At 37.9% G+C, this 25,797-nt stretch overlaps 1 pseudogene; it reads right to left on the reverse strand.

Moving 5' to 3' along the window:
* Positions 1–1,272: 1,272 nt before the first annotated feature.
* On the reverse strand, positions 1,273–25,769 carry LOC150035200 (uncharacterized; annotated as a pseudogene).
* Between the last annotated feature and the right edge of the window lie 28 nt (positions 25,770–25,797).

A 25,797-nucleotide genomic window follows, 5' to 3' on the forward strand; every position in this document is an offset into this window, starting at 1 on the left:
CGCTATAAAAAACAGTATCAAAATGTTTCAATGGAATTTTTAATCACATTGTAGAAACGCTATCAAAAAATTTCTATAGCGTTTTCGAAATGCTGTTGTAGCCGATATTAAAAGTCCTCGACTTTTCATAACATTTTTGTGTAGCTATTAATATCGCTATAGAAAGTTGACATATGATAGCTTTAACTCAATGTTATTGAATCATTCATTGTGTTGGAAAAAGTACCATCAAAAGTTTTCGTAGCAATAAAAAAATGTTATAAAAGACATTCTATAGCGATTTTAGACATGCTATTGAAAGTCCCTTATTTTTATTAGCATTTTTTTCATCGTAATGGAAAAAAACTATAAATTATACCCCATCTTCAAGCATGAATTTAATGTTAAAGAACTTTTTATAGCATTTTTTGTAATACTAAACGCAATGCTATAACTGATCTTTAATAGTACTTGTTAATAACATTTTTTTTAGATTTTACAATTTGTTTCGCAAGTATTATTGTAGGATTAATTATAAATATATATTTATAGAAGTCGCTTGTCCATGTTATCGTCTAAACGAAGAAAGATGTAATTCACATTTCATCCAAATCTACAATCATAATTATAACCAAAATCTTCAAATTTATAGCATACAAAAGAAATAAAACACTATATTCATTAAAAAAAAAGTTTGATATAGTCATTGAAAGTATGTTCCAACGAACTTCTAACCTAATAGAACAATTTGTAAATTCTTAATCCAAATAAAATGACTACATATATAATCCCAAAATATCGATACAATTAAAAGAGATGTTTAGATTATAGCAATACCAAAGTTCTTCCACACAAAATATGTAGCTCCAATGTTTGTCGTCCAATCAATCACCTAATAAAAGATAAAACAAAAATAGCTTTCATAAATCATCATGATCTATCTATAATAATAGATTAGCTAATGAATTAAACAAACACTTAATCCACAAAGTAGTAACCAAATTTTCTTACATAGTTTGACTTTATCCATTGGCCATGCAACGGTAGTACCCACAACATCGTCAATAACAATAATGTCAGATGTAGGCCTCCATAGGAAGGAATTTTGTGTTTCTACCGTATCAACCCACACACGAACTGCATTCAGGCCAAGAGGTATGTGATGGACAAGGATTGATGGATCATTGGAAGACCATCTACCTTCAGAAATGACTTCTCTTGAACCAACCCAATCTAGCAGCAAACACTTACGAGGAGTATTGGTAGTAGCACTCTTTTTCACCAATAATATGGTTAGAAAATTTTCAAACAATAACAATTTTGAATACTAAGTGAATAGAAGAAGTCATAATGAATTTACCTGTGGGGAATTTAAGACTGGAGCTGGATTATCTTCTGATGTTGATACTCTAACAGGATTATTAGAATTTTGTTCCTTCATTTTTTCCTATAGAAACAACATATTCAAAGTGTTATATAAAACACAATTTCATAGATAAAGAGAGTTAGGACAATTTTACCTTGTCCCTTATTAAGGAAGCTGCCACGCTTTTCAATTCATCTACATCTGTTGTTAGGTTGTTACATTTTCTTTCAAGAGACGCAATAGTCTTATCTTCCTGAGTTGATGTAGACAACTTTGATCTAGTTACACCGAATCCTAATCCTCGTACATGGCCATGATTGGGACCGAAAACTCTACTAATTGCATCGTCAATTATACTACTTGAACGAGATGTTCCCACATGTTTTTGTTCAATATGCTCCTAAGAAAAAAATGCATGAAATCGTTCAAATGGCAAGAAGTCAATGAGCCATTTTTTTTTGTTGGGGGGGGCGCTTATAATCAACACAAATTCACAACATTTAGAAACTTCTACTTGAACTAAATCATTATTGAAATGACAACATGCCAACAAGAGATCACTTAAACAAAACCAACTAAATAAAGCATTAAACATTAAAAAAAAAAAAAAAAGATCATTTAAGAGGGGGAGAGGGGATGTCTTATGACCAACACAAATCCACAACATTTAGAAACTCCTACTTGAACTAAATTACTACTCAAATGCCAACAAACCAACAAGAGATTACTAAAAAAACAACTCAATAAAGCATTTAACATAGAAAAAGTTCATTTAAATGAGAGGGGAGGGAGGGGGGATGACTTATGACGAACACGAATTCACAACATTTAGAAACTCCTACTTGAACAAAATTACTACTCAAAATACCAACAAGCCAACAAGAGATCACTCAAACAAAACCAACTCAATAAAGGCATTGAACATGAAAAAAAAAACTTCATTTGGGGGGGAATGCCTTAAGACGAACACGAATTCACAACATTTAGAATCTCCTACTTGAACTAAATTACTACTCAAAATGCCAACAAGCCAATAAGAGATCACTCAATAAAGCACTGAACAAAAAAAAAAGTTCATTTAAGAGAAAGGGGGGATGTCTTATGACGAACACGAATTCACAACATTAAAAAACTATAGATATAACTCAATTTATAGCAAATAACATAAGCCCACAAGAGAGATTTATACGACTTAAGACCTATAAAAAAATTAAGAAAAAATACAAAAAATAATCTAACAAGAGTTTTGGCCACTTGGGAGTTAATGAGTTTTCCATCTTTCTTCACTTGTGCTTTTGTCCAAACATCTACTCGGGTAATTGGAGTTGAAGAAGAAGAATTTTTCTACATGGGAAAAAAATATTTTGTTATATATTATCTCTAGTGCTAATTATAATAATGCTATTAGTATTACGTAAATTTTTACCAAACCTTCGGCTAGTCGAGCATAGCCTTTACGATTACACATGTGTGGAAGTATTCAACAAAGATATAAAGACTAAACTTGTTTTCGTACCTTGAATCAAATAAATAAATTTACTCAATAATTGTATCACATACCTTAAATTTTGCACTTGTTTTATCTTTGATAAAGTCATTCCAATCATGTATTGAAGAAATGTTATCTGGCTTTAGTTTAATCAGTTTATTGTCATTTGAAGTTTGCCTAATTTTACTCACTAGTCGAGATTTGCTTGCTCTCCATAGCTCACCCATCTTTATCAACAAATATTTCTTCTGCCATTCTTTATCAACATTATATCGTGCCTAAAGAATAAAAACATTCACGTAATGATATGTAAGAAAGTTTGAATTATATTCATTATATAAATATATAATTATTTATTACATACTTGGATAGAATGCCACAGTACTTCTTTTTGTCTCGTTGAAAGTTTCTTCCAAGTTTCAACAGTCACAGACACCACTTCTCTGAAAAGTGAACCCAAAAATGAGGACAACCCAATCGATGTTTTTTCCATATTCCATTTAACTTTTTTTGTCTCTTTCGTTTTTTCTTCTCGAATTTTCCAAAACAATTTTGGAAATCTTTGAGTTGGGCATCAATTGCATTTCCATTTGCAATCCTAGGAGCTTGTCGTTGTTAAACTTTGCCATCAGACCATGACTTCTTTCTTCTATATGCATGAGATGAAAACAAAAAATGTTTATGATCCATATACATTAATTTCTTAGTATGGTACAATCATTGGGAATGTGTGTGTTCCTCACAAATTGGACATGTTGTCTTGCCCTTTGTTGTGCAACCAACGAGATTTCCATAAGCAGGAAAGTCATTGATCGTCTGCATAAGCACAACTCTCAAATTGAAGTTTGATTTGCTTACTACATCATAAACTTCCACTCCATTCCATAACAATTTTAGGTCATTAATTAATGGTTGCAAATAAATGTCAATATCATTGCCAGGCTGTTTAGGACCAAGAATCAGTAATGTTAGCATTATATTTTCTTTCGATATGCATAACCAAGGAGGTAGGTCATATGTCACAAACATAACTGGCCAACAACTATACCTACTACCAAGGTTAGAAAATGGGTTGAAACCATCAGTTGCAAAACCAAATCTTAAGTTTCGTGGATCGCTTGAAAAGTCTGGCCACTTTGCATCAATTGAGTCCCATGAAACGCATTCGGCTGGATGATGCATCTTCACATCACTACTTTTATAGTTCATATTCCATGTTAGTCATTCAGCTACATCATGCATTTGGAACATTCGTTTCAATCTTGGAATCAATGGAAAATACCTCAACACTTTTGTTGGAACTCCCCATTCATCCGTTTGGTACGCTTATCCACCTTCCATCGAGAATGCCCACAAATTAGACAACTCTCTAAATTAGACGATTAAGCAAGTGGAAGATGAGAAGAGTCTATCGTATAGATGAATGCTCAATCGTGTAGAAGAAGGCAATCTACTGTATAGAAAAAATCCTGTGATCGTTTAGCTACGACTAGTTGAGTGAACTATCGTATAGTAACACTCCACGATCGTCTAGTATTTCTTTCAGCTATCGTTTAGTGAAAACCAATTCACTTGACAACAATTCATAAGTTCTTTTCTGAGAATAGCAACTCTTCTAAATTGAGGAAAACCTTTTTCTTTTTATCTCACAGTTACCATAAAACCACCAATAACCTTCCACTCAATTGATTATTAAAGAAAAAAAGATAATTATCCAATAATTAATATTATTGTAAATATATATGATAACCAACTTACCATATTATATTTATAACCTATAGTTTTAATATTTCATCTCATGAAACATATAAACCATAGTTCTTTTTCTATTTTATGGTACTTAATGTAAATCTCATTTACATTGATCCTCCACTTGATGTATTTCATACATCACACCGATCATATCATATATAATCGAATTTTCTCTTGTCAATTTGAACATTTCAAATCAACACCAAGAATTGATTCTCAACTTGAATCTATTGAGCTACCAAGGGGACCTTGATAACGGGCAGAAATGCACGTTATCATAGTGCTAAGTTCTTAAATAATGTTGGTTTGCGTCGATAAAATATGTTAGATTGTGTCCAAAAAGCATCAAATTCATAATATTGCGGTCGCATGCGTTCATCGCATAGAAACAGTTGATTTTTTATTTTTATGCAGAATATGCGTTGACGCAAGGTAGAAATTGTGATCATAGGAAATCATTGGTTGAGTGCCGCAAAGCTTTGTGGTGATTGTGTTCGTAAACATTTACTCAAGAAGGATTGCTGCAATTTGGTTGGCGCAACATGGTAGGCGCATCTAGGTGAAAGGCATAATTAATCACGATGGGACAGAAAGCTGATAACAATCGAATCCAAATTAAGTTGACAGCCACTAACAATAACAAGTACATTCAACTTTTCGGTGACAAATATTCAGTGCATCAGTCAGGAAATTAAAGCCATCCCATTTGTGCAACCATAAGAGAGAAGCCGCCTTTCACCCTGGAAGTTCTATAAATACCAAATGCATCCTTCAGAAAAGGGGTTAACCAGTTCACCATCTCGTGAGTTCACAAGTTCTATTCATAGTTTAGCCTTGTTCTTAGATTTTCTTTCATTTTAAGGCGAACGCGAGAAAAGGAGGTTGTGCCGATAGATCATTCCGGTAAGCTTGGGAGAGCGCTGGAAGCTTCAAGAACAGAGAGAGGGCCGACTCCTGCAGAAGCAGGAATATCTTTTGAACCGAATTGAGATTGACAGTGTAAAAGCCTCGGTCAACAAGGAATTGCTACCAGGCTCTCTACCTTTATCTTCCATTGTTATTTTATACTAAAAACTCATTTATAAAAATGGAATTTACTTCTCTATATATGTTCACTCTCTGTTATTTACGCATGAGTAACTAAATCTGTTGAATGGATTGAGAAGCATTTAGCTAGCACAACTAGGAATCTTCATTCTATGTGATTATCTTGTATTATGTATGCTTCATTCGTCCATTAGAGATACTCGGGAGGGTAGTCTAAATACAGGATCTAAGCTTGGGAAAGTCAGGTTAGAATCTAGGCTCGGGAGCGTCAGATTACAACGCATAATCAAGAGATAGGAGCTTAGGGATAAGCATTGTTTGCTATTAATGCATCGCATGCATCCTAGAGATAGGATATGATTGTGTGCGGTCACCTTGCCTTTATGCATCTTGCATCATCGCATAGGACAAGAGTAGAGACTTAAGAATAAGCTCTATGGACACTTTTGCATTCAACACATGCGTCCTAGACTTAGGAGCATCGCATTGGCATTGGAAAATGATTGTTGTGCATAGTTGTAGCATGATCGCATAGTCTGACGCATTCCCAAGTAACGCTAGCTAAAGACCTTCTCAACCCGTTCATCCGCATACTCAGTGCATCTATCACATAATCCGACTTTTCTCAAATCCGCCGCATTTATTTATTTTTCATTACCGCAATCAATAACAAACCAACAATTAATTAAGTTACTGGTTACCGCAAAGTTTTCTAAAAATTACCATTGCAACCTGTTTTCACAAAGTCCCTAAGTTCGACCTTGGACTTACCAGGAACTCAGTGAGGTTTACACTTGGATTCCACTGAGAAAACTTGAATGCTCAACGCATTTTTCACCATCACATTTCATCCACAATTCCACATCATAAAATAACGCATCAAGTTTTTGGTGTCGTTGCTGGGGACTTCGGCAAAATAGTGTGCTAACAGTAATTTTTCTGATTTCTTTGCAGACTCTCAATCTCTGGCGAATTATGACCCAGAGATTGAGAGAACATTTCGACGTAGATTAAGAGACAACTGCCAACAACAAGAGAGAACACCAAGAATGGCGGAGCAACCGAAAGTCAGGGCCGCTAACGCGAACAATATTATGGCCAACCCCATCCTTCTAGCGAATGACCGCAATAGACCCATCCGGGACTATGCGTCACCTAACTTCTATGATTTCTCTCTAAGAATCATGAGGTCGGCGTTATATGGATCGAGGTTTGAAATGAAGCCGGTTATGTTGCAGATGATCCGGGCTGCTGGGCAGTTTGGAGGAAGGCATGGTGAAGACCCGCACGCCCACCTCCGGAGCTTCATAGAAATCTGCAACACTTTTGTGTTCCCGAATGTTCAAGATCTGAAATCAGCCCTTAAGGGAGCAATCTATTTACTTACCCCTACTTCGGGGAAGGAGTGAATTCCATCTTGTGTAACTGAGTTCCCAGCTCCCAAGTCAGACAAATCCCTAAAAAGGTAGACATGTTGAATTGGCAATCTGACCACTCTCACCCATACTAATCAAAGGACCGCCCTCAAAGGTAAGAGTTCCCAAAACACTCAGGATTAAGGTCATGTCACCTATGGTCGTTTAGGTGAGATGTAAGTCTCAAGTATCAACAACGTTATATAAAGAGACTATTCATCTCATTGTTCGGTCTTATACAAACTTTTTGTATAAGATACCCCCGCTCGCATGTCTCCACATGAATGGTCAGGATCAACCACCTGTAGTAGTTCACAATACTTGTAAACCTCTACAAAGCAGGCTATATCCGTAATGTCACCAGGATCAAGTATCCTTCCTTAATCCTTATACTACAAATCTTTTTAGGTTATCACTTAAGGCATGATTCACTTGTATATCTCATATACATGCTTAAGTTTACATACAATAACCTTGGAGCTTTATTTATTGGATATGAGTAAATGCCAAATAAAATAACTCTTATTTTATTCATAACAATGTGTACAGTTTATAAACTACGAGACTTCTGGAGAATTAGGACACCAATTCCAACAATCTCCCACTTGTTCTAATGCCTCGAGAGACTAATGTACAATACATGAAAAATTACAAGTACAATATATAATAAACTAGGGCATACTCTATACCCCAGTATCATCTCCCACTTGCCCTAGACAAGATGTCGCATGTCCCGTGGACCCAGACTCTCCAGATGACCCTCGAACAATTAGCCGTGAGAACCTTTGTAAACGGATCAACAACATTGTGCTCCGACGTGATCTTCGTGACTATCACATCACCACGATGCACAATCTCCCTGATCAAGTGGTATTTTCATTCCATATGCTTCCTTCGACGATGACTCTGGGGTTCCTTCAAATTTACCACAGCTCCGTTGTTATCACAATAAAGAGTGATCGCAAATCCATATTTGGAACAACTTCCAAAACTTAAGGAATTTCCTCAGCCAAACAACCTCCTTAGTTGCTTCACAAGCGTCATCTTCCATAGTAGAGTCCGTGATGCATCCTTGCTTGATGCTTCGACACACTACAATCCCTCCATTTAGAGTGAACACTAACCCCGATGTCGATTTACGAGAATTTCTATCAGTCTGAAAGTCAAAGTCTGTGTATCCTGTAAGGATCAAATCCTTATCTTTATACACGAGCATGTAGTCTCTCGTTCTTCGAAGATACTTGAGGATTGTCTTGACCGCCGTCCAATGATCTAATCCTAGATTGGATTGATAATGTCTGACAATCCCTACTGCATAGTAAATGTTGGGTCTGGTACACAACATTGCATATATTAAACTTCCAACAACTGAAGCATAGGGAATCCGTCTCATCTCCTCAACCTCTTGAGGTGTGTTAGGACATTGATCCTTAGACAAAATGATTCCATGCCTAAAAGGTAACAAACCCTTCTTGGAATCCTACATCATGTACCTGATCAACATTTGATCAATGTACGATGCCTGAGACAGGGCTAAACTCTTATTCTTATAATCCCTAATGATCTGGATCCCTAGAACATACTACGCCCCACCCATATCTTTCATTTGGAACTAGGTAACTAACCACTTCTTCACATCAGTCAGAAAACCCTACATCATTCCCAATTAGTAGGATATCATCCACATATAGTACCAGAAAATCTACTGAGCTGCTGATGATCTTATTGTAAACAAAAAGCTCATCAACATTTTGATCAAAGCCAAACGATTTAACCGCACTGTCAAATCTAGTGTTCTACGCTCTAGACGCTTGTTTCAACCCATAAATGGACCTATTAAGCTTGTAAACTCTTTGCTCTTGATCTAGAACTACGAACCGCTATGATTGAGCCATGTAGATGGCCTCCTCAAGATTACCATTAAGAAAGTTAGTCTTGACGTCCATTTTCCATATCTCATAATCATAAAATGTGACTATGGACAGAAGTATCCTGATAGACTTCAACATGACAACAAATGAGAAAGTTTCCCCATAGTCCACTCCCTCGACCTTGGTATAACTCTTTGCCACGAGTCTAGCCTTAAAGGTTTGCACTTTTCCATCTACACCTTGTTTTCGCTTCTAGATCCACTTACACCCTATAGGTTTTACCCCATCAGGTTGATTCACAAGCTCCCAGACTTGATTGAAGTACATAGATTCTATTTTCTGGTTCATGGCTTTAATCCATTCATCTTTGTCAACATCTTCCATTGCTTGCTTAAAAGACAATGGATCCTCGACCCCATCATTAGAAATGACAATCCGGGATTCAGACAAACCCATGTAGCAATTTGGTGGGTTCATAACCCTCCCACTATGTCGAGGCAATCTCAACTCTTGAGCTAGTTGGCTAGATGTACCGACATCAACAACTCTTGTTGATTTGTCAGTCTATTCAACAACTCTTGTTGAACCCTCAGTAGTCTCAGTCTCACTAGAAATCTCACGTAAAATAAGCTTACTTCGTGGTTTATAATCCTGGATGTGGTCTTCTTCCAAAAAGATAGCATTTGTAGAAACAAACACTTTATTCTTACTCGAATCACAGAAGTATCCACCCCTCGTTTCCCTGGGGTAGCCTACAAAGAGACAAAATTTCGAATGCGGTTCCAACTTCTTCGGGTTAGTCACACGCACATGGGCCGGATACCCCCAAATCCTGAAGTGACATAAACTACCTTTACAGCCTCTCCACAACTCAAAAGGTGTTTTAGAAACACTTTTCAAGGGAACGTTGTTCAGAATGTAACATGCAGTCTCCACTGCAAAATCCCAAAACGAATCTGGAAGATGAGCATAACTCATCATAGACCGAACCATGTCCAATAAGGTTCTATTTCTTCTTTTTGATACACCATTCTACTAAGGTGTACATGGGGCCAGAGTTGGGACATAATTTCGTGTTCTATCATATAGTTCTGAAATTGGAGGTCCATATACTCTCCACCACGAGCAGATCGTAGTGTTTTTATCTTCTTACCTAACAACTTTTCAACTTCAGTCTTATACTCCTTGAACTTGTCAAGGTCTTCACACTTATGTTGTATTAGGTAGAGATACCCGTACCTTGAGCTCGAGCTCTAACACTTATCGGACCATAAAGGTCTGAATGTACAAGTTCCAAGGCTTCCTTGGCTCTGTAACCCTTTCCAGTAAAAGGTCGTTTGGTCATCTTGCCTTCGAAGTATAATTCATACATCGGCAAGGAGTTTTCTTCTAAACTCTTTAGAAGTCCACATTTCACCAACTGCTCAATTCTATTAAGGTTGATGTAACCTAACCTTAGATGCCAAAGATAGGCATTTTCCTTAGTTGGCCTTTTAGCTGTTGTCGCTGTACTGAACATTTCAGTATTAAACAAGGCTTTTATGACTAACAGCCTTAGTACATATAAGTTATTCCCCATTGAACCAAAACTAATCCCCATTCTTGAAAATAAATAATTTATTCTCAGAAAAGGAGACGGTATAACCTTGTTCAATGAGACAAGAAACCGGGATTAAGTTCCTCTTGATATGAGGAACTACAAAAATATTATCCAGTAACAGATAACGTTTCTTGTCCAAAAATAACTTCAGCCTGCCTACAGCAACAGCTGAAACAACCTCACCAGTATCAACTTGAAGCATCTCTCCCTGTGGCAACGTTTGCCAGGAATTAAATCCTTGGTAAGAGGAACTGACGTGATTAGTAGCACCTGAATCAAAGATCCAGGCAAAATCATCATTCTCTACTAAACACGTCTCCAAGACCAATAAATCATATTTACTGTCTTTAGATATCCTCATCTTTTAGAGAGTAGTGGGATCAGTATCAGAACCTAAATATTCTCTAAGTTCTATGTTAGAGATCATTTCTCGTTAATAAACTTCAACAGAGTCAGCAAAACTTGCTTTCTCTTCCTGGAGATTAACTTGGGAACTGACACTACTGGTTTTGTCATCCATCCCTCTGAACTCGAAAAGTAAGAACTGACGTTCAAACAATTCTTGCAACGAGTCCATGTTCTCACGTGTAATGACTATGTTCTCAATCCTTTTGGCCAAAGCTTCAGGTATGCTAGCCAATATGTGAAGTCGGACCAATGGATTAGTCTCCATCCACACCTTATATATATTACAAACACTTCACAGTACATTAAGGGTTGGAACTTGAGGACACTTCTCAACCACGACAAACTGGAGGTCATTTACGACGAAATATGTTTTACAAGACTCTTTCTACTTTATGAAATCGGTCAAACTAGAGGTATTTAACGGAAAATCAAACATGTTGCTGAAAACAAAAACACATTGACCTACGTTATATTTGAAGCAAATACTCGTTGAAAAAAACTAACATGAACCCCGTGTGACATCTAGTTTCACAATGACGCATCAAAGGTTTATATAAACCCCAAACTCTAAGTTTCCTATATAAGCATGTTTAGCCAAAGGAATGTTATATTAATTATTTGATAAGTCAAGATTCATGGTTACTTACAAGAGTTATGAAGAAAGGGAAGGAAAAACAAATTAATTGAAAGAGCTCACTAATTGGAATTGGCCGGAAACACTAAGTGTGGGATGAGGTGGCGGCTTGACCATTGAACACGGGAGGCGGCAGGAAGAATAAATGGAAGCGAAACTTCAGAAGCTTGGTTTTGGCAAATGACAAGAGCAAATTAAGTGAGATCGATGCCATTTGAAAGCTGAGAAGTTTTCGAGGTTGTTTTGTCGGAGAACGATCTCAGAAGGAGAAGAACAAAAAGTGAAGAATTTGCAGAAGGGGCAGATTCTCGGATTAATCAGGGCCTGGCGTGAAGATTGGAAGCTCCAGGCCAAACTACAAGGAATTTTCGGCTGATATTTTAAGGTAAGAAAGTTACTCAATTCGAAACAAGTTTGTAGAAGGATGTTTCTTAAAACGAGTCCTAGATTTTAAGTTATGAATTTTTAAACTTAAAACAGGAAATTTGTGTGTAAACAAGCAACTGCTTAGGAAGATTAAGTAGGCAGCTCACATAGAGCGAGCAAGAGCGAGAGGTGGATCTCGCTAAGGACGAAAATCTCGTTGGTTTTACACTAAATCTCGTTGGAAAGTGCCAAATCTCGCTGGGAATGGTAAATCTCGCTCATAAGGATGATCTTGCTCACGAGGGTGATCTCGCTCATGATGATCATCTCGCTAGTAATGCTGATTTTGTTGATAAAAGTTTCATTAGTAAACGAACTATATGAGGCATTTTGCTGAGAATTCTAAGGAATCTAATTGGGAATTATGTCCTTTCAGCCCAAGAAGAGCTAGGAGAGGCATATAAACCGTTAAGAGCTCTGACAAGCTGTGAGTAACTAAAATGAACTTAATGCTTTCAATACTTATGCATAAAAGACCATGTAAGTTGTTGTGATGTTGATGATGAATTTATACTTCCTCAAGCAACAAATGTTTAATGAATAACATAGCGTATCTTCTCCAGCTTGTATATGTTTTAACGCATGCCAAGGTATGTTGTGAATTCATTACAAAAGTTAAGTTCCTATATTGAAGCATGCATTCTGGAGGAAGGCTATGATAGAATGAGTCTTTGTGTAAAACGCATGATATGTTTTTAGTAAACCAGATACTGATGGTATGGAAAGTATCCAGGAAGTACCTAAGGTGTTGACGGTACTTAGTAAACTCCACGTGCACGTAGGTAGTTCTGAATGAGAGGCCGAAGTATGGATCTCCTAGGCCATATACCAGCAAAGGGAGGCCGAAGTATGGGTCTCTTGGCCAGTAACAGACGTTGGGAGTTAGAGCGATGTATGCTCGTTCTCAACTAGGGAATAATGATGTTTAATGACGTTTAAGAGTAGTTATCAATGTTTATGTTTAGAGGAAGTTGCTTGAGATGCCCATCGGTATATTTACATGTTTATAGTGATGTAATGCATGGTGTAATATGATTCTATAGTCACTCACTAGGCTATTAGCTCACAGATTTTCTATGTTTTCCTTTTCCAGGTAGCAGTCAGATTCCTCAAGGTTAATCCTGCTACTGCTTTCCATTGAAAGGCCCAGCTTGTCAAGAAGAACTTAGATTGATGGTCTGCCTATGTACACATGTTTTGAGAGGGACTAGGGATTTGTTGGTGATGTTTAGGCCCAACTGTAAATATTTTACCTGTAAATGTTGTGTCATGACTGTTTGCATGTGATTATATAAATTTATGTAGAACCTTATGGAGGCATGCTGTATGCGTACATTAATAATGTTTAACAGGTTGATGTTTAGGTTAGAAGGCTTAGGTGGTAAGTGCTAGCAGTAGGGCTAGTAACTGCTACCGTCACATCTCTTTCCAGATTAAGAAGGTAATCTGGGAAGGGGTATGATGACAGTTTAAGACAAAAGTCGCCGAAGGGTGGTCAATTCCTCCCTCCTCTGAATTAAGACATTCTCAATCAATCATTAATACCAGAACAACTCTTGCTTCTATAATGACTAGCCATCATTGATTTGGTCAAGAAAACATTAACTTATTTAACAATTTTCTGTAAGTATGACCCACCATTTTAGGCCCTAGAGTTCTGTCCCAAGCAGCCAATCTGAAGGGTCCGATTGGGGCAAAAACAAAAGTGACCCTATCTATTTCTTGAGTTCACATTGATATTGACCAACTACACAAAACCCATCTGAAGGGGGACGCTCCCAGGGCGCCACGGGGGAGTGTAAGAATGATCTCACAGTGCGAACCAATGAAGAAGACCATAGGACATGTTAACACACACCCTTCACCCACTTACTATAAACACTCTCTCCGTCCACCTTGATATTGACTCATGCAAACACTATCCGAAGGGGGATGCTCCCAGGGCACCACGAGGCCAAGCATGAATCTCACGGCATGAACATTCAGGGAAAAATGTGAGTGGAATCATTGACATATCACATATATCTCTTCCTCCCACTGAGTATTTTATAACCTAGGCTTTAGTTTACTTAGAAAAAACACGACTAAGGATTTTAACTAAGTGACTTTTTAGGTTTGCCCAAGCGTAACTTTTACCTTGGATAGTTGAAGAACTTTTGATCATCATCCATTAAACTTTTTAACGAAGTCTTTGACCAACTATCGCATGCTTGCAGAAAATCTATCTAATTCACCTTTCTAGGTAGGTTCCCAGGTAGGGGTGTTCGATTTCCGTCAGCTTAAGTACCCCAGCCTAGACAGAACTCGCCTTAGACAAAAGATCCCTTATAGATAGATTTAATACAATTTTAATCTTTTATGCCAATCAATTTAATCCTATTAAACCCATTTAAAAAGATTAAACTTGGGTTGCTAATCCCATTAGAACCTTGAACTTAGGTCTATCTCAATCCAATTTTAAAACCCTTTTAAAACACAAGTTCACCTAAGTCGGCATGCAACTCTTTCTTATCAATTTTAGTTCTAATTTCTATTATAACTCTTATAACAGAAACAATCAAAACTATCCACAATGCGAAGCAAACACATATAAGGCATTCATAACGCTTATAAATTAGCCTAAGTGTCATGCTCCATGCATTGTTCATTCATTGCTACGTTTGTATAACACTTATACAAAACAGCAACAAACCAAGCAAACATGTTTCCATTCACCTTTATACTATAACGCTTATAATATAAAGATGTTGCATGAATATGCTTACTATATGCATAAATATAACTCTTATATTTCATGATACTTGCGCATGCTCTTTTATAATTTCATCATGCCATATTATAACACTTATAATACATGATGCATGAACAATTGCACAACCTAAGGTGGGTTTCAAATCTATATGTCATACATTATGCCATATAAACCACATACATCTCATGTATATTAAACAAAAATTGATGAACCGGGACAATTAGCCTCAAAATCCTAAAAAACAAATGCTAATTATTACAAAAGAAAAGAGTCTCTGGTTCAAACAGGCAAATCGGGTCTTGAACTGTCCGGTCGAATTCTGCGTCTCCACTGATCGTGTACCAAACTTCCTTGCAATCGGCTACACGAAAGAGTAAATGCTTTACTCAATCATTTACCAACGCTTCCAGAGCTAAACGATCATTTAGCAATGATTGTGTACCTTTTACTATGCGATAAAGCATGAGGTACGTGATCGTGCAGTGTGCAATGCATAACACAAACCTTAAATGATCGTCTAAACAACAATGATGCAGTGAAGCACAATCGTCTAAATGATCGCTGAGCGAGCGCCCAAGTACCATATACCACGTGATCGTGTAGTCAGTAACTATGCGATGAGGCATGTTAACTACACGATCGTTTAGTGCACGCGCCTTTTATTAAATGATGAGCATTATATGCTCCCATTCGATTGTTTACCTCTATCTTTTACGCGATCGGGCAACCAATGCTACGCGATAGAGTAAATACTTTACCCCATCGTTTAGCAATGATGGTTTAGTAAATACTACACGATCGCGTAGAAAAATCTACATGATCATTTAGCCAAAGCCCAATGAACGTTTATCCTAGGCTACACGATACGATCAACTCTTGGTCTTCTTCTTCGCTGAGAACTGCATCTCCATGCTTCGAAACTTCATCACGAACGACTCGACAAACTCAAACACTTTGAATTACAGACTCGATTGCTTGTTAATTATGTCCGAAAACATAGGGACCCTTACAAATTAACGTTTTGTAATCAAAAGAAAGCTTTAAACAGAGGCAATTAGCCCGTAAACATTCATCAACACCATCCATAAACGCATTTAATAGTTAAACGCAAATGCAGAAAAAACCCACCACAACTGTAAAGAAGTTCAAAACAGAAATGAAATTTGAAAACTTACAGTCAAGAAACGGAAACTAATAGGTCATGCACAATACAAAATTACAGCATGTTTTATAATGATATCAAGGGATAAAGTATACATACCTTTGAAGACTCATTCTTCAAACTCCCTCGATCATGAGTGCTCGTTCAGTCTCCAAGACAGTAACACACGAACGCTCGAACACAACAACTGCAACATAGCACGATCAACAACAACCACCACATGAACACCGCGAACACACAACGATCGGCCTCTAAAACCTTGAACTCCGTCGAGTTGAGTGAAGACACCACAAATGGCTACATTGGTATTCTTGGTGTGATAATTAAGAAGTGTGGGCTCTATGTGAACTTGGTTAGAGGAAGAGACCGAAGGAACAACAATCGTGTAGACGATTGAGCAAGTGGGAGATGAGAAGAGTCTATTGTATAGACGAAAGCTCAATCGTGTAGAAGAAGGCAATCTATCATATAGAAAAAGCCATGCGATCATTTAGCTACGACCAGTTGAGTGAACTATCGTATAGTAACACTCCACGAACGTTTAGTTTCTCTTTCAACTATCGTTTAGTTAAAACCAATTCATTTAACAACAATCCGTGAGTTCTTTTTCGAGAATAGCAACTCGTCTAAATTTAGGAAAACCTTTTTTCTTTTATCTCACAGTTACCATAAAACCACCAATAACCTCCTACTCAATTGGTTATTAGAGAAAAAAAGATAATTATCCAATAATTAATATTATTATAAATATATATGATAACCAACTTACCATATTATATTTATAACCTATAGTTTTAATATTTCGTCTCATGAAATATATAAACCATAGTTCTTTTTCTATTTTATGGTACTTAATGTAAATCTCATTTACATTAATGCTCCACTTGATGTATCTCATATATCACACCAATCATATCATATATAATTGAATTTCTTCTTGTTAATTTGAGCATTTCAAATCAACACCAATAACTGATTCTTAACTTTAATCCATTGAGCTACCAAAGGGACCTCATGGACCTGTACCTCGAAGCTCCAACGGTACGTGAATAACTGACTAAACTCTTTAGTCATGGGATCCACCATCCGTTAACTACCAGGCACTCCATTAAAGATTGACAGTTGCACTGTCCTTACTATAGATATATTTTGTGTCCATATGAACCAATCAACAGATCGCTCGTAAGTACAGCTGGGCCAATAACCATTATACCCCTATAGTTACATCTAACTTCTTAAGTATCACTGATCCCTCTAATGAACATAAGTCATAGTCCTACTATGACTGAGTTCTCTCTTCCAAAGAGAAGTTATGACCACCATGTTCAAGACTTGGAATCAGCCCTTAAGGGAGCAATTTATCTACTTATCCTATTTTGGGGAAGGAGTGACTTCCATCTTGTGTAACTGAGTTCCCAACTCCAAAATCAAACAAATCCCTGAAAAGGTAGGCATGTTGAGTTGGCAATCTGACCACTCTCACCCATACTAATCAAAGAACCACCCTCAAAGGCAGGAGTTCCTAAAACACTCAGGATTAAGGTCATGTCACCTATGGTCGTTTAGGTAAGATGTAAGTCTCAAGTATCAATGAAGTTATATAAAGAGACTATTCATCTTATGGTCCGGTCTTATACAAACTTTTTGTATAGGACACCCCCGCTCGCATGTCTCCACATGAATGGTCAGGATCAACCATCTGTAGTAGTTCATAACACTTGTAAACCTCTACAAAGCGGGCCGTATTCGTAGTGTCACAAGGATCAAATATCCCTCATTAATCCTTATACTACAAATCTTTTTAGGCTATCACTTAAGGCATGATCCACTTGTATATCTCATATATATGCTTAAGTTTACATACAATAACCTTGGAACTTTGTTTATTGGATATGAGTAAATATCAAATAAAATAACTCTTATTTTATTCATAACAATGTGTACAATTTAAAAACTACGAGACTCCGGGAGAATTAGGACACTAATCCCAACACCAAATACTTAGTCTTAAATGTGTGGTTTCCTACTTCACTATCTCTGTCTCTCTCTAATCCTTTTATTCCCTTATTTACTTTTTTATCTTCAACAAACACTTAGCCTTCCGACCCACGTATTCCCACCTACATCCAAACCAACCAAGAAACCATATCCACTATGACCTAGAAAAAATTGAAGAATCGATAAATTAATAATAAAAGCCAATTGTTAGTCTAAACTAGAAGATCAATACGATACTAAAAATAAAAATAACGATGAAAAAAATAATAAAAAAACAAATAAAAAATCTAAACAAGACACAAAAGGGACCAAATTATGCATCCAAAAGCTCGAACCTGAAATCACAAGTGACCAACACAACAAAGCAAAACCTAAAATTAAAAATCAATAATTAAGACCACATTTGTTCTCAATTTCTTACCATTGTTTGCATCTTTCTTAATTAAGGTTGAATTATTTGCCAAATTTTAAGAGCTACATTTGAGAGAATTGAGCTGAGTTGGTAATAATTGTCTGTGTTCGTGTTAAGGACAACAGACCTTCACATATCTCCACAATGGTATGATATTATCCACTTTGGGTATAAACTCTCATGACTTGGCTTTTAAAACCAACCTAAAAGGCCTTATACCATTGGAGATAGTTGTCCTTGTTGGGATTGGTATCCTAATTCTCTCGGAGTCTCGTAGTTTGTCACACATTGTTTTGAATAAAATAAGAGTTATTTTATTTGGCATTTACTCATATCCAATAAACGAAGTTCCATGGTTATTGTATGAAAGCTTAAGCATGTATATGAGATATACAAGTGGATCATGCTTTAAGTGATAATCTAAAAAGGTCTATAGTATAAGGATTAAGGAGGTCCTTGTGACACTACGGATATGGCCTGCTTTGTAGAGGTTTGCAAGTGTTGCGAACTACTACAGATGGTAGATCCTGACCATTCATGTGGAGACATGCGAGCTGAGGTATCCTATACAAAGAGTTTGTATAAGACCGGACCACGAGATGAATAGTATCTATATATAACGCCGTTGATACTTGAGACTTACATCTCACCTAAACGACTATAGGTGACATGACCTCAATCTTGAGTGTTTTGGGAACTCCTGCCTTTGAGGGTGGTCCTTTGATTAGTATGAGTGAGAGTGGCCAGATTGCCAACTCAACATGCCTACCTTTTTGGGGATTTGTCTGATTTAGAAGCTGGGAACTCAGTTACACAAGTTGGAATTCACTCCTTCCCTAAAGCAGGGGTAAGTAGTTAGATTGCTCCCTTAAGGGCTGATTCCGGGTCTTGAACATAATAGCTACAACTTTTCTTTGGAAGAGAGGATTCAGTCATAGTAGAACTATGACTTATGTTCATTCGAGGGATTAGTGGTACTTAAGGAGTTAGATGTAACTACAGGAGCATAACGGTTATTGACCCAGTTGTACTTACAAGCGGTTTGTGAAGGGTTATCACACTGTTGATTAGTTGATATGGACACATAATATATATGTAGTAAGGAGAGTTTGGTTGTCGGTCTTTTGTGGAGTGCCTGGTAGTTAACAGATGGTGGATCCCATGACTAAAGAGTTTAGTTAGTTATTCACGTACCATTGGAGCTTCGAGCTACAAGTCCATAAGGTCCCCTTGGTAGCTCAATGGATTCAATTTTAGAATCAATTCTTGGTGTTGATTTGAAATGTTCAAATTGACGAGAGGTAATTTGATTATATATGATGTGATCGGTGTTATGTATGAGATACATCAATTGGATGATTAATGTAAATGAGATTTACATTAAGTACCATGAAATAGAAAAAGAACTATGGTTTATATGTTTCATGAGAATACCAAGGTAACCATTGTGGTGGTGTCATACTCAACTCGACCGAAGTCGAGGTTTTTGGAGGCCATTCGTTGTGTTCGTGATCTTGGGGATTATTGTTTTCGTGGTTGTTGTAATCGTGTTGTGTTGCGGTTGTGGTGGACGAGCGTTCGTGTGTTGCAGTCTTGGAGATTGATCGAGCGTTCATGATCAAGGGAGTTTGAAGATGAGTCTTCAAACGTATGATACTTTATCCCTTGATCTTATTGTTAAGCATGCTGTAATTTCATATGTTGCATGACCAATTAGTTTTCGTTTGTGCCTATAATTGTTTATATTCAAATATGAACGTAATTTGGAACGATCATTCCACTGCTCATGGAAATCCTCATATCCAATTTCCTTCTGTTCTCCCTTATAAACCTATGATCATCCCCTTATTTAATTGATGTGGGACTTTGATCGCATTCCCACCCAACAATCCTCCCATCAAACAAAGGACCACCAAGTGTTCCTTCAAACAATAATCTAATCTCCGTGCTAACTCAACCACGGAGTAGTCATCCATTCCAATTACACTTGAACACTCTTCCCATCTGAAGGCTCAACCACGACTAAATACTCTGAACATGACTACATCTTGTTCGACCACTGAGGATTTTTACTGACAAGGCATGGCTTTGATACCAGTTTTGTTATGAAAACAAAAATTGAAAAATATAAAAGAACGTTAAAGAATCAACACACAGATATACGTGGTTCACTAATGGTGTGTTAGCTACGTCCATGGGGTAGAGGGAGAACAATATTATTAGAGAGAATGTTTTCTAAATACAAAACGGTGTCTCTAGGGTAATAATCGTAAATAACCACAAATGAATAAATATGCTAAATACGAATTCTGAATAGGTTTTGGGGGCGTTTCCCCCAAACCCTCACTAGTACGTGTCACAATCACACCTTCGTAAGGGTCTTGAGGTGATTGTGTGACACTTGTTCTTGCCCTCGAACAAGTCAGCCAATCCAAATCCAAATAGCCGATGGCACAATGAGCGTCTCAAACAACCTCCACCCCTATTCTTCAGAAAAGGTTTTAGAAAATGGGTTTAGAGGAAAAAGTTTTCGCAAACATTTGAAACCATGTGTAAACAATGAACATTAGTCGTACAGCTAAAAAACAATAAGCAACAACATAACTTTATGGCATACAACTCACTAGTACGAGGATATGATGATTAGTCTTACCCCCATATAGTGCATTCTGAACAAAAATACATCTGTCACCCTTGCATATGGAAATGGGCAAGCAGTCACGCACTAAGAAAAGCACATAGAAAGCAAACTACCTAGCAAAAGGAAATACTTAAGATGAAAACATAGTAAAAAGAGGTGGAGGCGGACATGCGGCCATGGACAACACGCCCTGGACAAGTATGGCCGTGACTCAGGGAAGGAGTGAATTCCATCTTGTGTAGCTGAATTTCAAGCTCCCAAATAAGACGAATCTCCAAAATGGTAGGTTTGAGTCGGCGTTCTAGCCACTCGCACCTATGCAAATCAAAGGACTGCCCTCAATGGCAGGAGTTTCTAATTAACTCAGGATTGAGGTCATGTTACCTATGGTCATCCTAGTGAATTGAAGTCTCAGTTATGAACGGTGTTATATAACAAGACGTTAACACTTCGTGGTCAGGTCTTATACAAACTCTTTGTATAGGACGCCCCACTTGTATGTCCCTTACACGAATGATCAGGATCAGATCATTTATGACAAGTCACAACACTTGTGACCATTCCACAAAGCGGGCCGCATCCGTTGCATTACCAGGATAAGGTTTCCCTCCTATATCCATATACTACAGACCATTTTGGTTATCACTCAAGACATGGTCCACTTGTATGTCACCACATACATGCTTAAGTCACATACAGATAACTAGAGATTTTATATTTATTGGTTTGTGGTAAAAACTAAATGTGCAAAGTCAAGTAGTGAAGTAAATATCATTTATATTATACATCACAAGTGTTCGTACAAAGTTGTTTACAAACTACTGGACACGATACTTTAGGGCACAAACCCAACAATCTCCCATTTGTCCTAAAGTGAAGGGGGAGTACAAGTAAACATGCACAAAATAATAAACTATGGCATAAAACCTAGTGCAACAAAATCTCCCACTTGCCATAATCCAGCCGCGGGTGGTCCCGTAGACCCATGCTCTGATGGTGACTCTCAAACACTGTAGCTGTGAGAGCCTTCGTAAACGAATCAGCAATGTTTTTCTTCGAGGCGATCTTCGTGACGATCAGATCACCTCAATGCACTATCATGCATCGACTTTAACATGGTAACAGGTGAGAAAGTCTCCTCATAGTTGACTCTCTCCACCTGGGTATAACCCTTTGCCATAAGTCGAGCCTTGAAGGTTTGCACCTTCCTATCAACACCCCGTTTGCGCTTGTAGATCCATTTACCACTTATAGGTCTTACCCCATCAGACTGATCTACAAGATCCCATACCGAGTTGAAGTACATCGACTCCATCTCGAGATTCATGGCTTTGATCCATTCATCCCGGTCAACATCCTCCATTTCCTTATTATAGGACGACGGATCCTCAACGTCACCATCTGTCTCCATAGCTAGGATTTCTATGAAACCCAAATAACGATCAGGCGGGTTCGTAACCCTCCCACTGCATCGAGGTTCCCTCAACTCTTGAGGTGGAACCAACCTACCAGATGAACTATCATCAATAATTCTGGTTGATGAAGTAGGTCCTTCAACAACTCTTAGTGAAGCTTCAGTAGTTTCTTTGGAAAGCTCACTTAATACGACTTTACTATGTGGACCGTGCTCCTTGATATGATCCTCCCCCAGGAAAGTAGCATTCGTGGAAACAATCACCTTGGTTTTGGACGGATCATTAAAGTAACCTCCTCGTGTACCTTTGGGGTAGCCTACAAAGAGGTACAACTTCGATCGTGATTCCAACTTCTTGGGATTTTCCTTAAGCACATGTGTTGAGCAACCCCATGTACGGAAGTGACGCAAACTAGCTTTACGCCCGTTCCACAACTCAGAAGTTGTTCTTGTAACACTTTTAGAAGGAACACAATTAAGAATGTATACCGTAGTCCCCACTGCGAAACCCCAAAACGAGTCTGAAAAGGAAGCGTAACTCATCATCGAACAAACCATGTCCAGCAAGGTTCTGGAGAAATTCATTGGCATTTAGATTGAGTTACGACAGTTTTAAACATCTCTATGTTATGGATGGAACTTACGACTAAAGTTTTTAGCACATACAAGTTATTTTCTAGTTTAGTTGTACAAATTTCAACACCATCCTTACGAATAAACGCTTTATTCACTATTGTAATTGTATTGTAACAGACACTTTACAGAAATAAGGTTCCTTTTTAAGTTCAGGAACTACAAAGACATCTTTTAATATAAGAAACCTATTCTGTAAAGTAAACTGGATATCTCCTACTGCCACAACTGAGTTGACGTGCCCTTGTGCCTACTCGCATCGTCATCTCACCAGCCTCCAACTGTCGCCAGGATCTAATCCTCTTTTTCTGCCTTGGCCGCCTTCTTTTCCTTCAGATAACGAGGACAATTCCTCTTTCATTGTCCGTCCTAGTTACAGTGGAAACATTTTCCTTTTTTAACCGGCGGTGGACGTTTCTTCTAGGCGACAGATGGTGGGTTAGCAGGCGCATTCCCTTTCCCTTTACCACCCTTCTTCTTCCCCTTTCCAGAGTTAGAAATGGAAGGTGCAGACTTTGTTCCTGAGGTCGAACCTCGATAGGACCTTTTAGAGGACGAGACAACATTTGTCTCACCTCCCTTTTTCTCCTTACTTTTCAGCAAGGATTGGTAAGTCCGCAACTCGTTGAGGAGAGTGGTAAGGGAATATTCCACTTTGTTAAGAATCACATTGCTAACAAAGTGAAGGAAGCTCTCCGAAAATGAATGCAGGATAATGCTAACCTGACTACCCTCATCGATCTTAGACCCATTCATCTCCGCCACGTTAAAGTGGACCATCATATTCAGCACGTGTTCACGAACAGAGGTGCCTTCCTCCATCTTGGAGCTGAAGATGTGTTTTAGAGCCTCATGTTTGAGTTGTCCAGATGTAATGCAGATATATGTATGATGTTCTATGCTCGAACTAGATAAGCATTAATTATGAATGTTCACGTAGTATACCATGCGTTGTCACAAGTTTCCTTACGATAGAACCAAGTGTAATTCCACCGCAAGTTTCTCGGTATGATCCGAGGTCGAACACAGGGACTATTTTAGGCTATTGTGGTATGTTCGTGATATATGTGACAAGGTTTTCCAATCTTTAAAAAGTGTTTTGTACAAGTATATAAAATTTCGGTAAAGTAAAGGAAAGCAATAAAAATGCGATAATAAAATAAGTACAGTAAACCTAAACTAGATGATACAAGATACAGGCTTCATAATACAAGATACTGGGGTCCAGGCTGGCTGTGAAGGTTATGTAAAGAACATGGAATGCGGCGGCAAGTCTTATGAACAACACAGAAAGAGAAAGATAATTAATATGAACATCGCAAGTTTCATAATTGCGTTGAAGCCATAAGTACGGTTCCGCTTTTCTCTTGGAGCACACCTTTCAGTGATCGGCCGTGCTCCCACATGTCTGTGGTGAAACAGAGACGAACGTAATGAACGCAAGGTTGCTTCCTTGTCTGTAAGTACTACTCGCTTTAGTTAACATATTCTTCTAACCTTCTCTCGATAGATCAGAATGGCATCTTCACTTCTGCTCTCACAGGTGAAGATGTCGTCTAGCATGCCTTAGCTAAACGCAGTTACCTCTTTAACACAAGTTAAGTACTCGTTTAATTCATATTAACTACAAGGGGATTGAGAAGACATCATGGAGAAAGTGATTAATGGAGGAACGAAAGTAGACAGAAAATGGAATATGAAAGTAATCGAAACATTTAATATATCTATTAAGCGTTTGATACATGGTGTGTGAATGAAGAGATAAAGGATATGAACTACAATGATGAAAAGAGATAGAACAGATACAAACAAGCGCCAATGTCTTGGCACCAATTCGGATGGAGATTTGCTTGTCGGATTGGATGGATCGGACGGTAGGAAGAGCTTCCCTCTCAGGCTTGCTCAACTGGTAGTAGGGATCTATGTACAGAGCTTCAAATCGGGTATTTGGTAGAATAGATCTGAGACTCACCTCTCGGCTCTGTCTCCTCTTCTTCCTGGATTTCTTTAATTAAGCACTCAGCTTAGCCTTTTCTCTCAACACTTTAGCAACACTTAGTGCCGTATCAAGTAGCATAAGTTTTCTCTGAAATCTATGGGGTATTTATAGGTGCAGGTCTTTGACTATGGCCTTGATAGCATCTTCTTTCTTCTTACTTAGCGATGCAGAAACAATAACCGGTAACGTGTTGTTACTTCCTAAGTAAGCATACTTTAAGTTCATGGGCAACGGCTTTAACTCTAGCACAGGTGGTTCTTCTAAAGATGGCTTAATGCGCTACGATGTCCATTCAGATAACTTGAGCGATTCAAAATTCGATTCAACATGAATTGCGGCGCAGTCCTCCTCCAACATTGCGCCGATTTCAAAATTCTCATCCTCTAGTTCCTTCAGGGGTTCGTGCCACTGTTCTCCCTGCAGTTCTTCGATACATTGGCAGTTATCTATATCACCTGGGTACTTCAACGTATTAAGCGCGTTGAATTTTACTTCCTGATCGTCAACCTTGATGGTCAATTCTCTTTTCTACACATCGATCAGCGCTCACCCTGTGGCGAGAAATGGACGACCCAAGATGATGGGAATTTCTCTATCGGCTTCATAATCCAATATGACAAAGTCTACTGGGAAGATAAACTTGTCCACCTGTACAAGAACATCTTCTATCTTGCCCTCAGGAAGCATAATCGATCTATCAGCTAGCTGTAATGTGATCATGGTTGGCCTTGCTTCGCCGATGTCCAGCTTCTTAAAAATTGACAAGGGCATCAAATTTATACTTGCCTTTAAATCGCAT

This window comes from Benincasa hispida, chromosome 7 (assembly GCF_027475165.1).
Source record: "Benincasa hispida cultivar pf3 chromosome 7, pf3_genome.v1.1, whole genome shotgun sequence".
Taxonomy (NCBI): domain Eukaryota; kingdom Viridiplantae; phylum Streptophyta; class Magnoliopsida; order Cucurbitales; family Cucurbitaceae; genus Benincasa; species Benincasa hispida.